The sequence below is a fragment of the Daktulosphaira vitifoliae genome, unplaced genomic scaffold (assembly GCF_025091365.1).
Source record: "Daktulosphaira vitifoliae isolate Bord-2020 unplaced genomic scaffold, ASM2509136v1 Scaffold_3, whole genome shotgun sequence".
Classification (NCBI taxonomy): domain Eukaryota; kingdom Metazoa; phylum Arthropoda; class Insecta; order Hemiptera; family Phylloxeridae; genus Daktulosphaira; species Daktulosphaira vitifoliae.
In genome coordinates, this window is record NW_026099574.1 from 140,148 (window position 1) to 156,447 (window position 16,300).

Genomic DNA, 16,300 nt, shown 5'->3' on the forward strand with positions numbered 1-16,300 from the left:
CTGTTCTGATCCTTGAATGCCCCATTTTTATGCTAAATTCAGTCCATAGTTTCCTCTTGAGTATCATCGCTTGATATTTTTGTGGAGAGAATGAGAGTCCAAACCGGTTTGCCCATGCTGGAAGTGAATCTAGTGCTTATTCTATTCTCCCCCTGATTTGTTGCTTGGAATTGCGGACTGCTAGTACTACTACATCATCTGTATACAATATCTTTTTCGAGTATTCTTCTTGTTGCTCTCCGGTAAGTATTTGATTCGCGGCTATTTTCCACAAGTATGAACCGTAATTTGATCCCTATGGATATCCCTTACTGAGTGTGACTGTTGAGGATGTGCCACCCTCTGTCAATGTGGCTTTTCTATTCGTTAGATAGCTTTTGGCTATCTCTATAGACTTCTTTGAGGCTTCTAGTGTCTCCATCTCCTACATTAGAGGGGACCAGAATACATTATTAAATGCTCTTGTGATATCGAGGAATGCTCCAATCACGTACTTCTCCGTCCTTTGATTGACCCATCCTATCATTTAGTCGATTGCTAACACTGCTGACTTCCCTGTAGTTAATCCATGCTGGTCCTGGTGGAGGTTACTCTCTATTTCACTGTTTAGCCTTTTGACTATTAGGTGTTCTTCTACCTTCGATGTTACTGGCAATAGACTCACTGATCTAAATGATTTTACTCAGTCCTTTCCTCTTCAGGATCATAACCACTCTCGCCGTCCTCCATATGGGTGGAAAATTACCTATACTTAGAACTTTCCTTGATAGTTCTGTAATCCAATTTTTAATTGCCGGCCATGTCTTCCTCAGCATCTTTGCTGTTATCCCATCTTCTCTTGGGGCTTTCCTCTGACTCATTCTCCAGATGGATAGCTTGACGTTGTCTTCCGTTAATTCATACGGTTCCGGATCAGTGTTTGTTTCTTTTTCCATAGCTATGTTCGTAACGTTATCCGTAGGTATAAGTTTACGTAATGCATTCTCCACTGTTTCCTGTGCATCTTTTGTATACTCGCCATTTTCCTTAATTTTTGTTGTCAGAGCATGTTGTTATCTCAAGGCCATTTTTATCCATCTGAAACATTTGCCCCATGTATTTGTTTGCATCGAAAAAGTAAACTCTTTCCAATTCTTAAACTTCTCCTTAGCTCCGATACGTATCGATTTCTTGTCGTATTGTAGGTCAGTCTTCTTTTTTGTTCTTGTTCTGTTAACTTCGATGCCTCCCATTCCCTATAATTCCTTCGAATTTCTAGTTTCAAGCCTATGAGTTCCACGTTCCACCATGGAGGAGAAACTCTGCTTCTTATTTTCCTTTTAAGGATCGCAATATTGGCAGCAGCCGTCACTACTTCTTGTATAAGACGCGTCTGTGCTTTGAAGGTTTCAGCCAAAACAGTTAACACAACTATTTACCCACTGCCCAGGGGGAACACTGGACAGTGACCTAGTAGCCGCGCCAAGCAAGATAGTACTTGTTGACGGAGCTACTAGGTTTTGATAAAAAAAAAAAACAAATATTAAGAAAAATAAGGGAAAGTATAGAAAAAAAAACAGGTCATGTATAATATAATAACATTTTTTAATTATTTAATTATTGAAAATTTATAAATATATTTATATATATTCATAAGGAAAGAATCAAAAAAAAAAAAAAAGAAGAAAGAGGTGCTATATACACAACATTGTCAAAGGGTACAAAGGGGGAGTTTTGTTGATATTTGTCGTTAGTTGTTTTTTGAAGAATGACGGCCCACCACCGGTCATAGTTGTGCCTCACATAATCATCATCATTGGCATCTCAACGTTTTATTTAAAAAAAAAAAAACTGAATTATATCTTGTGCTTCTTCATTAGTTAATGTCAAGTCTATATTTGTGTTACCTCTCGGTCCAGAGAAGGTGCACGGTTTATTTCTCCTGTTATGGACTTTGAGTGCCCTTTGATCTATCCACGTTTCAACTAGACTTCCTCTTTCATTCGTTCGTCCGTTAAACTATCTTCTCGAACTAGCATTTACGTCTGCTCCAATTACGCAGGGGCCCGTTTTGCCGTTTAGAATCCTGTTCATTTTCCTTAGGTGGTCTTTAGTGGGTGTTCTGTATTTAAAGTATGCCGATATCAAAGTCATCGTGCCTTTCTTCAATGATAAGCTGACCACTGCCATGTTAGTCGTCATTAGTTCACTCCTAGCCATAACTACAAGATTTGAATTGAATATGATCATGATCGCGCCAACTCTCTTCAGTACCATTGCCCTTTTCTGTTCTGAATTTACGGTCTTCGCAATCCCAATTTATGCCACTGTCTCAGTGAACCATGACGCAATCATTCTCGCTTCTCTCGATAGCTGAATCACCTCACTTGCAATGACAGGTGTCGTCGATCTCTTTTTTTTTTTTTTTTTTTCACATGCTCTGTCCAAGGGCTGATCGCCGCCGCTATCACGTTTTGGTTACCGCCTGGTAACCCTGGGTGTCACCTCACTCCAGTAAGTATGTTACCCTCAACCGCACCGAGGTTTTAGACAATTCAGCGCAGGTACACCGCGCGAACAGTGATTGATCTTACCCGCAATATGTCTCTAGTTATTTCGGCACCAAATGCACTGCGTTTAAATATATATAATAAAAAAAAAAATCTATAAAGTCATAGTTAGTTCCCACATAGCAATGAAATATTTCTAGAATATTCCTAGAATATTTATTTTTGATATTGAAATATTTCTAGAATATAACCAGAATATTTTGAAATATTCTCACAATATTTTAAAGGTATATTTCTAAAATATTATAAAAATTTAATTGTGACAATATTTAAAAAATGCATAAAATTAGACCGTTACGCGTACTTCAAGCGCTTTGCACTCGTACGTTACCCATTGACCCATAGGTTGCTACGATCGCAAGAGCATAAAAAAGGCTATTTAAGCTAGTTCAAATGGTTATTTGTCTGTTAAGTCATTTTTCCTGTTTAAAAAAATTCAAAGTAAATACAACTTTATATTCAATTTAGATTAGATTCATATAATTTTTTTGAAAATTGGCGATCCCATCACCATGATTTCTCCTTGTAAATTAGAAAATGACTTTTATTTTTGATAATATAGAAATATATTCTAACTATAATAAAAAATCTTTTTAGGACTTAAAGTTATACAGGACAATAATAAGATATAATTGCGTTGATAAAACTAAAAAAAAATTAACTCGATAGGCCTGCAAATAATAGCAACAAGGGTTTTTTTTTTTTTTTTACTGTCCCTAACTTACTTAGCTTAATTGAATTAAGTTAATTAAAATTGATACTAATTAGAGAAAATGGCTGTTTACTTATTAAAGATTTAGGAATATGTATAAATAATACATAAGTATTATATAANCGTCTGTTGAACCATCTACATGATCTCGCATTCACGTCAGCACCTATTATCAATGGACCAGATTGTTGTTCCAAAACTCTGTCCATTTCCTGGAGATGGTTCTCTGTGGGAGTTCTATATTTGAAATATGCTGATATAATTGTCAGTGTACAATTATTAAAAGACACGCTTGCCACCGCGGTATTGGTTGTCATAAGATCTGACCTTGCCATCACCACTAGATTAGGGTTAAATATGATAATCGCTGCTCCTACACGTTTAGTATTACCACCCGGTATCACATAATGTGGTCCCATGATAATACGGATTGGATAGACTTCCAGACCTACCATTCTCTCGTATCTTGTGTACGGTTCTTGTACTAAGGCAATATCTATGTCATTCTCTTGACAATACATTAGTAGGTCTTCATTTGCCTGTTCAGCGCGTCCCATATTTATTTGTGCTATTTTTAAAATATTTTGCTCAGTCATTAATATTTAGTACGGCTAAGCATATTTGCCACCGCATTAGTTCTGAACGAACATTTCCTATCTCTGGCATCATGTTTGCCCTTACAGTTCGCACATTTCGGCTGCTCCGTCTTTTTTGGACAATCCGACGTTTTATGCCCTTTTGCAGAACAGTGCGCACAAACATCGTCCGTTGATGTACAATATTTCGCCGGGTGACCAAAGCCAAGGCATTTAAAGCACTGAGTAACTTCCTCATAGGGCTTAACCTGACAAACACTCATCCCTATATAAATTTTCTTCTCTTTTATTTTCGAGTAAGTCTCAGGTGTAACCTCAACAATCCATGCACTACTAGTTGCATCTCTTAATCCCTTTTTAAATAAGGGTTTCATATTCTCCTGTGCTGGAGTGCAGATTTCTAATTCTGGATTCTGTTCTACAATCATCACTGGAATTTGTTCTGGTGTAATATCACTCTCGATATTTTTAATAATCACACGAGGATACTTCGGAGTGCCCTCCTTTAGCATCCCCTTTCTCGCCATTTCTTTTAAAACATCTACCGTTTGTTTGTCTTCCGTCTTAAGAATTATTTTACCATTTCTTGCTTTTATAGTCTCCATCTTTGGCGCTTTTGTTTTCTTTTTAACTTCCCGCCAAATTTGTTGTCGTGCCACCTGGATCTCCTCCGGCGTCTGCGCATTCACAAAGAAGGCCGGTACCGGATCCCTTGTTCTTGACTCGTCTAATTTAGTCTTCCTCCGTATGATACTCCGGGCTTTCCTACTCTTATGCTCTTGATTTGTTTTGACAACCTTCGCATAACTGGTTCTTTCATTTTGTGATGTTACTCCCTCAGATGTACTCGGTTGATACTGGTCTAATTTCATAGATCCCATCTTAGAGGGTACAGTCTTGGCTACCATTTTAAGTTTCCCTATCTCTGCTTCATATATCTTACATTGCATCTCTGCTTTCTGCAGACCTAATGCAATGCGGGGTACATATTCATTAAGCCAATTAATGTTCTCAAAGAGGTCTCTCTTCACTCCTACCGTACGGTCTTTTCTCAGTTGTTCTTCACCAATAATTCGTGATATACTATTGGTGGCATTAAGAATTCTATTAACCATCCTATTAAAATCCAGGCCTTCATCTATCTCGACTATGTCCGTCGTGCTGCAGGAGCTCAGGCTTTCCGCCCTTCTTCTCTTGCTAGCACCCGCGTTGCTGCTGGAGTCCCTTTCTCCCATGTTTGTATGTTAATAAATCGCTAGATAGTGGATAGTTGCTGTATTCACTCTCTGGCTCAATTGGTAGTCCCTCAGCAAATTGCAAAGTCAAAATATATAAAATAAACAAAATAAACAGAAATAACAAACCGGCGTTGCTATGGGATCAGCGTTGAGTAGGAACCTTGAGTAAGGGTTGTCCTCAAGGGTCCAACTATGGTCCGTATTTATGGAAGATTGTGGCAAATGGAATCCTAGCTAGAGAGATCCCGGAATATGAAAAACGAATTGCATATGCTGATGAAATTGTGATATTGACGGCGGGAAAATCCAAAAGGGAGCTCATCGGTAGAATGGAGAAGAGCCTGGAGGATCTACCAAGTTGGGCAGGCAGATTAGGACTTACATTCTCGGAGCGGAAGTGCAAGACTATGATGATGAAGGGCAGGTTATGGACGGGATTTACAGTTAAAATGGGGAATGGAAGGATAGCCATGACGAAGACTATGAAGTATCTGGGACTGCACATTGGAGAAAGATTAACATACACACCACATATTTTACACCTAGGAAGTACGGCGGAGGAAATATACAGCAGGCTAAGAGCGGCGTGCGGAATTGATTGGGGCTGTGACCAGAGGACGGCGGAAATAATTTACAAAGCGGTATTCCTGCCTAAAGTGCTTTACGGTGCGAGGTTCTGGGCAGAGGGAATCAAGGATATTCGTACCAGAAGGAAGCTGGAATCCATACAAAGAAGGGCGTTGCTGGCGATCACTGGGGCGTATAGAACGACGTCAACGGTGGCGCTGCAGCTCATAGCGGGTCAACCACCATTGGACTTAATTGCCATACTGGAGAGAAGCAGAAGGAAGAATCCGGAGGGATATGTACGGGATCGGAAGCTTATGCTAGAAGAATGGCAGGCAAGAATGGACAATGCTGGAAAAGGGGAGTGGACTAGGAAGATAATTAAAAACGTGGAAAGGAGACTTGAGATACCCATGGAGTTGGATCATTATGTTGTCCAGTACATGGGGGGACATGGAGATTTTAGGAGCAAGTTGTTTGAACTTAAAATAGTGGATGACCCGAGATGTGAATGCGGAAATGGTGAAGACTCACCGGAACATGCCATTCGGGAATGCGGTCTCACGGAAGGACACAGGATGGAATTAGAGAATACATTGGGTAGAATGGGACTGGACTGGCCGAACGACTTGGGGTGCATATTGGAGACAAGAGTAGCCTTTGAGGCTTTCCGGAAATTTTCAAGAAATACACTGTTGGAGAAGAAAGCAAGAAGAGAGGAACAGGTGGATGAAATGGGCTAAAGGGATACAAACTAAATAGAGTTGATTGGGTTGTCAGAGTGACAACCACATTGCCCTCCAGCAAGGGGCGTAGAATTCTACTGGGGCAATAATTATGCCGGTCGTAGAAGGCGATCAGAATAGTCGACGGCTGATGTCGCTAAAACGGGGGTGGTTACCTTATAACCCACAGGACGAGCGTCCTGGAGGGGCTCACCCGGGCCTGGTGACATCAACCAAGACGGGTAGACGATCGCAAGGCTTCGGCCGACGAGCAAATGTCGAACAGGCCACCAGCCTGGGTAACCGAAAGGGACCAAAAAGGTGCTACGGGCGGGGGAGAGCCCCGAGTCGCGGCACCCGTCGCAGAACGGGAAAGTTGCGATTTGCTCCCCCGGCACTGGCGTGCGGACCGACGTAGTCGCTCCGCGCGCAGTGTAGGCTTGGCTTCGTAGTGGTGGTTGCAGGAGCAACTTTGTGGTAACAGCCAAGCTTGGCCAGGAACTTTTCGTTGGGTGATAGGTCAGCCTGCTCGGCTAGTGAGAACTGGTCGTGTTGGTGGGACGCTCCCTGACTTCTTGTTCTGCTCTACCGGTGGGAGATAAATACCGGAGGTGTAGGCGCCTACCAGATGCGTCCAGTGACTGAGATAGGGTCACGCCCATACCGGGGTGTCTGCGAACGATGCGGGGTTCAAAGACGATAGGTACGCAAAGGCGCGGAGTTCCCGCCAATGCGGTGCTGGTGTTCCTTAGAAGACCCAGAACGGGTCCGGACCGAGCAATCGTTCCGGCTCTTCTGTCCTGCCCCGATCGGTGAATAGCGCCAGAGCGCTAAAACGGGTCGGGGTTGTAGGTTAGTCGTAAGACGACACCACACATAGGACACATATGTCCCTATCTACTACAATAATTCAATATCTACTAAGAACAATAATTATATTACGCTTGGGAAAAACGCAAAGAATAGCGAGAAAAGGTCGTAGAAAGACAATCGAAGTCTTCACGGAAAGAGGAAAGAGAGTAGAGGAAGCTGGTGAAAGTCCTAGACGCCTAGGACCAAAACTCAGCCGGTGAGAGAGCCGAAAAGGGCTTAATTGTTAACACGAGGTGATAGTCTGCGGAAGACCACCCGGGTGTAACAATAGGCAAAGGAAAGTATAGGTATTTCAGGTTCTAGGACAGGTAGAATCGCGATTCGAGTTTTGATAGAAAGAAAAACGAGAGCATAGAAAGCCAGAAAAAACCCGAGAAAGATCAGACAAGAGGAAAGCTTGAAAAGTTCGAAGAGGAAATTGCGATAAGTCGACAATTCTGAGAATCGAGTCAGGTGATTACGGCGGCAATTCGGGCGGCCATAAGAGACGGCAAAACCAACAACAGCGAAACCTGAGACTTGCGTGAGAAGCAAATCGGGCGGCTATAAGGACTGTGAAATTCGGGCGGCCATAAGGTGCGTGCAAATTGGGCGGCCATAAGAATAAGGCAGATAAGGACTTAGGAAAACGAATTCGGGCGGCCATAAGACTAACACAAGCGCGGCGGCGATTTAACACTAATAAATCGGGCGGCCATAAGAATACATAGACGGGCTTCTAGAAGATTCTAGAAGGTTCTAGAAGTTTCGCGAAGGACAAATTTGAGAGGAACCAAGAGTAGATTATTTGAGCGACAAGAACAACATTTTCGGACTTAGAAATTTTCAAGACACAAAGGGCACCTATAAACTATACAGGTGATAGTGGTATAGGAAATGAAGGCGGGTATCACTTATTTATACGTAAATAAGTATNGAACCAAGAGTAGATTATTTGAGCGACAAGAACAACATCTTCGGACTTAGAAATTTTCAAGACACAAAGGGCACCTATAAACTATACAGGTGATAGTGGTATAGGAAAGGAAGGCGGGTATCACTTATTTATAAGTAAATAAGTATATACCCCTCCCCTCCCGCCCGGGAATTTATTCAAACGTCCATAGCTCGTTCAATAATTGAGGTATCGACCCAGGACCTTCACAGAAATACTCAGGAGACAACGGACCAGAAGTACCAGAAAGTGACCAAAAGTTCCCCCCCCGGATTTTGACCTCCCCCAAATATTGGGAAGCTTATAATTCAGGAGGGAGAGAAGATAGAGAGACGGGACAAAAGCCAAAAGTGTTTATTTTTAAAACATTTTGAGGTACGTCCGGCACTTTTGTGAAAAGAAGCCCCCACAAAAAGTCACCCCCCCCCCCCCANTACGTCCGGCACTTTTTTGAAAAGAAGCCCCCACAAAAAGTCACCCCCCCACAAAATTTGAGAGGGGTCCGAAGGACAAATTGTTCAGAGAATCATCAGAGACCACAACAGAAGAGAGGGCAAAGAGAATTAGCCCAGAAAGTACAAAGCCCTAGGAATAAGGGGCCCTAGAAAATTACACCAGGATATTGTAAGAAAGCATCATGAGGAGAAGGAGCTCAGAAGGATCAGCGAGCTCGTACGTGACAGCGGACACAGACCGAAGCGGAACAAGGAGGTCATCGACAGAGAGTGGGCAGCATGCAAGAAGGTTGTCATCAGTAGCGGAGGAAGACGCGCACTGGGGGCGCGAGAACAGGAGAAACTCGGTTTGGGAAGACGGAAGAGGGTTGAGGAGATTTGACTCGACCTCTTCATTCACGAGCGTATTTACGGACAACAGCGGGAGTACGCAAGGCAGAGTAATGGATAGAGGAGATTACATAAGGAACAGACGAGAAGACGGAAACAGAGAGGAGGTAAACCGAAGGATAAGGGAGGAGAACGAGCGCATACTAAGAGAAAGGGTGCAGAAATATGAAAGGAGAAATGACTATTCTCAGCCGCCGAGGAAAGGCTGGGGAGGGGATTACTCCTCGAATTCATCTGGGTATGACTGGAGTAGAAAAAAAGAAGAGTCTAACAGGGAATACATGGAACAGGAAAGAAGAAGAAGGGAATATCAGGAGATTGAAGACCAGAGAAGGAGGGAAAACCAAAAGAGAGAGGATGAGCAGAGAAGCCAAAGGTACTGGCAACCCTCCTGGAAAAGGGAGCAGAGTAAACCAGCGATGTTTCTCTCATCCATTAAAGAGGAGGGGAGCCCCAAGGAAGCGAAAACGAAAAGGGAAGGTAGCACAAAGGGACAGTCCAACAATACAACGGAGCTGCCGGCGTATAATGAAAGGGAAATCAAGTGGAAGGAGGAAACAGGAAAAGTGTAGCCTAAACTCGAAACGACAAAGGAGATCATGGACCTGAAAAGAGGAAAAGTATACAAGAAGGAAGTCAAGAAGAAGGACTTCGAATTCAAGGACCTAACAGACTGGATCGATGATGAAGAACCGAATCTAGAAAGGAACAGATACAGCAGCATATTTTGTAAAAGAAATCAGACAGGACAAAAGAAAGAAGGGCAGAACCAAAAAGGGAAGGAAACATCTACAAAAGAAGATGTGCCGGGAACAAGCGGAGTAGAGGAAAAAGAGAAGGTAAGATTCTACAGATTGGATGAAACTAAGATTTCGGTGGAGGAGGAGGAATTCCTTAATAACACCGAAGGAACGACCTACAGTAGGAAATTACCGAAGGACAAAGTGGTGATGTCCAACGTGTCAAGCGATTCCTTGGGGTCTCAGTTTTACACATGTGACGACACCAGAGCCACAAGAGAAGAGGACGAATTTATTGAGAACCAAAGAAAACAATCACGGAGGAATTCAAGGGACTCAGATTCGGATGATGGGTATACAATGAATAGTATAAAATCATTTGGATCGAGGAGACTGGAGATAGAGGAGGACATAATGTATGAAGGGTCTATTGATGAATACGTGGTGGGTGAACCAAGAGGTCACTCCACGGGAAGGATTAAATCAGAGGATGGACCCCTAAGATTAAAAGGAGGTACGAAAGATCAGACAATTAACCTTGAGATAGAGGAAGAAATGAGCACAGATACTGACACGACAACGACCTCGAAGAAGAGGAAGCAGAGCGATGGAGGAAAGGAAGGCACGAAGACAGGAAACCTAAAGGCAAAGGAAATAATAGGAGAGCTAGAGAAAATCGTAATAACAGAGACAAGGGCAAAGAAAGTAAGTGTAGCCACGATAAATGCGCTAAACATGATAAAGATCAACATGGATGGAGTACTCAACAACATGGCAATGGAAAACGCCATGCTTTGGGGAAGACTACAGCAAGCGAAAGAGCACGAGACGGAGACAAGAAAACAGATAGAGGAGCTAAGGACACAACTGGAGGATACCAAGAAGAGGAGGGTAGCCTTCAGAATGGAAGAATCGAAGACCTCGAATGAGTCACTGGATACGGCCTTCAGGGAGGCAACCTCCGCGACGTCAGGGAAAACGACGGACTCGGAGGAGCAAGTTAAGAGGAGGAGGAATAGGAGGAAAAGAAAGGATACTCCGAATACCTCTAGAGTAGTGGATACTACGTCGGAGAGCGAGGGAGAGTTCATTGAGGTAATAAGGAGAAAGAAACCAGCAAGAAGGGAAGTAAGGGAAAAACTGAGGGATAAAGAAGTCCCTTTACAATACGTATATCCGAAGGAAAGACAGGCCACGGCAGCACCCACCAGGTATCTCTGGACGAAGTTAAGAGAGAAACAGGTGATACCGAAAGTCAGGAACACGGTGAAGCTTAATAACGGTGATCTGGTCATCACACCTGGTGACGAAAGAACGGCAAAAGCATTGAGGGAGATCTCGGAAGATCTAGGGTGTATCAGGCAGCGGGACACTGCATGGCCGAGGGTCAACATATACGATGTTCCGAGGGAACTGAATGAAAATGAGATTGCGATGGACCTCATTATACAGAATGAGGAGCTGTCGCAATACACAGTGGACGAGATTAGACCGAAATTCAGAAGAGGGCCACGGAATGAGGACACAGTATGGTGGGTATGTGAGGTTTCACCTCGCGTGTACCAATCGATCAAGGCAATGGCGAATGGAGCAAGGAGTACTAGACTCTACCTGTCATTTAACTCAGTGAGGGTGGTGGACTTTGAGATGTTGACGCAATGTTTCAAATGCCACGTATTTGGCCACACGGCAGCAAAGTGCAGGGCGGAAAAGGACATATGCGGGTATTGTGCGGAGGAAGGGCACACCCACAAAACATGTCCAAACAAGGATGGGGGAAGACCCAAATGCGTGAACTGTGGTAAATCCTTTACATCCCTACATAAGGGATGTAAGGTAAGAGAGAGATACGAAAATAGGAGACTTGCGCTGACCGATTATGGAACCAGTGGTAAGAGCGGCACAGATGGAGAAACATACTGATGGCTTCCCAGATGGGTAGACGCAGTATAAGGACGAGTAGCGTAACGGGACTAAACGTAGTCCAAGTAAATATGGCAAGAGCGGGGTGCGCCAATGAAGAGCTACGCACTTATTTTCAAGAGAACGCAATAGACATAGCACTGGTACAAGAGCCATACACTAGATATGAAAGGATGACGGAACTAGAGGTTTACCCAATCAGAGTAGTGATGGGACCTCATTATACTATCCCAGGAGGAAAAAACCGAAGGCTAGGTGCGGCCATAATTATATTCAACCCAGACTTGGTGGTGATGGCAAGGACCGAGATGATGACCACGAACATAGCTGTGGTCACCCTGTCTACAGAGGAAGGCAACCTGACGTTGATCTCAGCGTACTTCAAGTACAATACGCCAACGGAACAACACCTACACGAACTGAACAGGATTCTGGAGAACCAAACAGGACCATTAATTATAGGAGCGGACGTCAATGGAAGATCGCGAAGGTGGTTTGATAGACAAACGAATGACAAAGGAAGACTAGTGGAGACCTGGATTGATCAGTGGAACCTGCGTATCCACAATAGACCGGGCCAGCCGTATACCTTTTCTACATCAAGAGGGAAGACCAACATTGATCTGACCCTCACGAACGAGGAAGCGGAAGAAATGGTGAAGAGAAACTCTTGGACGGTCAGAGAGGGTGAGATATCCAGTGACCATAGGATAATCACCTTCAAAATGAAAATAGAGGGCATCCAGGAAGCAAGGACTCCAAATATTAGATTTTGTGAACCTAAGGCGGACTGGGAAAGATACGAAGCGGTACTTCATCAGGAGGTAGCACTTAAGGAGGTGGAATTCCAAGAAGCGGATATAAACACCAAAGCAAAGATAATCCAGGAAACGATACTGTTAGCAGCCCAACAGACGATTCCAAGAAGAAAACTCAGAAAGAGGATTTCTCCACCGTGGTGGAACGAGGAACTGCAACACACAAAGTCGGATATGCGAAGATCCCACAGGGATTGGGAATCCAGCAAAGGAACTGACCAAGAGAGAGACAAGAAACAGGAATACAACAGAGCAAGGAATCATTATGTTGCATTGTTAAGAAAGAATAAACAAGCAACATGGAAGGAGTTTGCGTCCACGATGCAGAATGATATGTGGGGCAAATGCTTTAGGTGGGTTAAGAAAGGATCCAGAGAGCAGCATGCCCTAACGGCCAAACAAAAGGACGATGGGGAATACACTAAGGACGTACTGGAGACAGTTCAGTACTCCCTGAGCAAACTTATTCCCACAGAGAACGTAAACAACGAAGAAATGGAGGAACACACCCCAGGAGAACGAGAACACTACGAAGTCACGGAGGATATGGTGATGAAATCCATTTGGAGGATGAGCCAGAAGAAGGCTCCCGGAGAGGATGGAATAACGGCCAGAATGCTTAGGAAAGCATGGCCGGCTGTCAAGTATTGGCTTAAAGAGCTGGCGGAGGATGTCCTGAGTACGGGGCAATTCCCAAGAATCTGGAGAACAGCAAGGGTAGTGATGATAAAGAAAGGCAAGGGACTTGACACCACAAAGATCAAGTCATTCAGGCCGGTCAGCTTACTACCTGTGACAGCAAAAGCAATTGAACATCTGATAGTCACAAGATTAAATAACGAAATAGAGACTAATCTACATCGAGACCAACATGGATTCACGACCGGAAGATCAACAGAGACTGCCGTAGGTCAGTTGATCGACTGGGTGAAAAGAAGAGCTGAAAAATATGTTATGGGAACGTTCCTGGACATAACAGGTGCGTTTGATAATGTAGCATGGACTCCTCTCAGGGAAGAGATGGAGGCGTTAGGAGCTTCGAGAACATCAAGGGACTTAGCCAGAAGCTACCTAACAAATAGAACAGCTACACTAATCGAAGGAGGCGTATCGGCAACGGTGACGCTTAGCAAGGGATGCCCACAGGGATCAAACTACGGACCATATATGTGGAAAATAGCAGCGAACTCGATCCTTACAGGGGAGGATCCTGAGTACGTCAAGAAAATACTGTACGCGGACGATGTAGCAGTATTAACAGCAGGAAACTCCAAGAGAGAGATAATATTCAGAACGGAAGAAGCATTGCGGACACTACCGGATTGGGCAAGGAGGTTTGGATTAACCTTCTCGCAACAGAAGTGCCATGCCATGATGCTGAAAGGAACACTATGGACAGGTTTCACGATAGGAATGGGTGAAACAAGGATTAGCACAGTAAGACAGTTGAAATATCTGGGGCTGCACATGGCGGAGGGAATGAAATTCAATCCACATGTGTTGCAACTAATAGTCACAGCAGAAGAGCTGTACAGCAGGCTTAAGGCGTCCTCAGGAGTAGATTGGGGAAGCAGCCAGAGGAATGCAGAACTAATCTACAAGGCCGTGTTCATACAAAAAGTGATGTATGGGGTACAATTTTGGGCGGACCACATCAGAGAACGAAGAACAAGAGAGAAGCTGGAATCGACACAAAGGAGAGCTCTGCTAGCGATAACAAAGGCGTATAGGACCACGTCAACCATGTCCTTACAGCTTATCGCTGGGCAGATCCCGCTGGACTTGCACGCGAGACTTGAGCAGAGAAGGAAAACTAGACCTGAGGAGTATGAATGGTACAGAGAAGAGATACTGGATGAGTGGCAAGAAAGGGTAACCACCTCGGACAAAGGGAGGTGGACAGCAAGAATTATACCTGATGTCAGATTTCGGCTCCAGATTCCCATGACTCTAGATTACCATGTGACCCAATACATGGCGGGTCATGGAGACTTCAGGAAGCAGCTACATCGACTTGGACTAGCAGAAGACCCCATGTGCGATTGTGGGGAAGGAGAAGACACGCCAGAACATGCATTGACGCAATGCGAGCTGACAAGCAACCACAGAGAAGTACTGGAGCTGGAGTGCCATAGAGCTGGAGTTCTATGGCCGTCAGACTACAAAAACCTTATAAGCAGCAGGACGATCTATGAAGCCTTCAGGACCTTTGCGAGAAGGACACTGGAAGAAAAGAAGGATAGGAGGACTATCTTCAGCGCCTAGATAGTCATAGGTGAGTAGGGTTGGCAACCTTAACAGCTGGCTCACCCGGGCCTGAGTGCACCGACTCTAAGGCGGGTAGGTGATTGTTGAGACGGAAGTTGAAGACGCATGAACCGAAAACCCCACGGAGGTTTATCCGTACCACGGGCGGGACGGACGCCCCAGGTACCGGCGTAGTCGGTATCTGCCATCCCGACACTCGTCGTCGAACCGGGAAACCGCTTCGGCGATAGTGGGGCTTGGCTCCGTGGTGGCGGTCGCGGGAGCGACTATGTGGTTACGGCCAGACTGGCCTCAGGGAAAGCTGCTGGGTGATAGGTCACTTCGGTGACGTCCTCCCTGGCGCCTACCGACCTTACCAATGAGGGCAACCATTGGAGGTGGTGCATACCATAATGCAAAGTGGCTGAGATAGGGCTGCGGCCCTACCCGGGTACCAAAAGTTCGGTGTGGACGGATGGTGAAAGGTACAGATGATCTTGATCATCTGGCGCTGGTGTTCCGTCTGAAGACACTTTGACCGGAGACCGACCTAGGTCGCTCTTCGTTCAATGCTCCTCCGTAACCGGTAAATAGCGCCATAGCGCTAACACGGGTTACGGTTGTAGGCGAGACTCGAAAGAGACGGACCGCAAACGGGAATCAACCTTGTCCCTATCTACTACTATCGCGCGGACTACGACTGCGGTAACACGTGTGTTACGCAGCTCATGTGTTTTTGGCGATTTTTTGGCGATTTTGACGTAGTTTTTCGGTTTACATTTTAGTTATAGGCATATGCTTTATCGGTTTTAGTGCGCGGAGCCACTGGTGCCGATTTTGAGTCGGTGGCGCTAAAGTATAAGCCCGAAGGCTTAAATTCTTGTTTTCTTTAAGTTTTTTGTACTGTTAAACACGTGGTTTTTAACGTTACCGTGTACTACAGTGAACAGCAAGTCTGGTACCGCACTTGGAGTCGGCCATTTTTGCGGTGATATCATTTGTATATTATTTTATAACTTCCCCACCCCCCGCAATATTGGAGAGCGCCTAGCGCCTTCAATATTGGTCGGAGAGTGCCCGGAGTGGTGTTAAAGGCGAGTGGCAGAGGAGGCGGATCACCACCTAAAAGTGGTTTTTCCCCCCCCCCCCGCTTCATATTTTTGGATCTTCTCTAACTCGGTGGAAAGTGGCGATAGGAGGAAACTTCTTTCGCAAAAAATTTTGTTTCAAGTAACGCTAAGCGGTACGTCGCAACTTAGGGGGTCTAAAATCCCTTGCAAGGGATTTCGGTTCCCTGTGGACCGATTGGTCCCAAATTTGGATCACAGGTGTAGTGACGTCAATAAAGCGGGTGCACCAAATTTCGTCCATTTTGATTAAATTTTTTGGCGGGAAATCGGCTTTCGTTTGCGCATGCGCATAACGAAGTTGATTTTGTTTTCTTAAATAGTTACTGCGCATGCGCAGGCAGTGCGGTGTGATAAAGTGCGCGAGTGTTGGGTTTTTTTTTTTTTTTTTTTTTTTTTTTTTTTT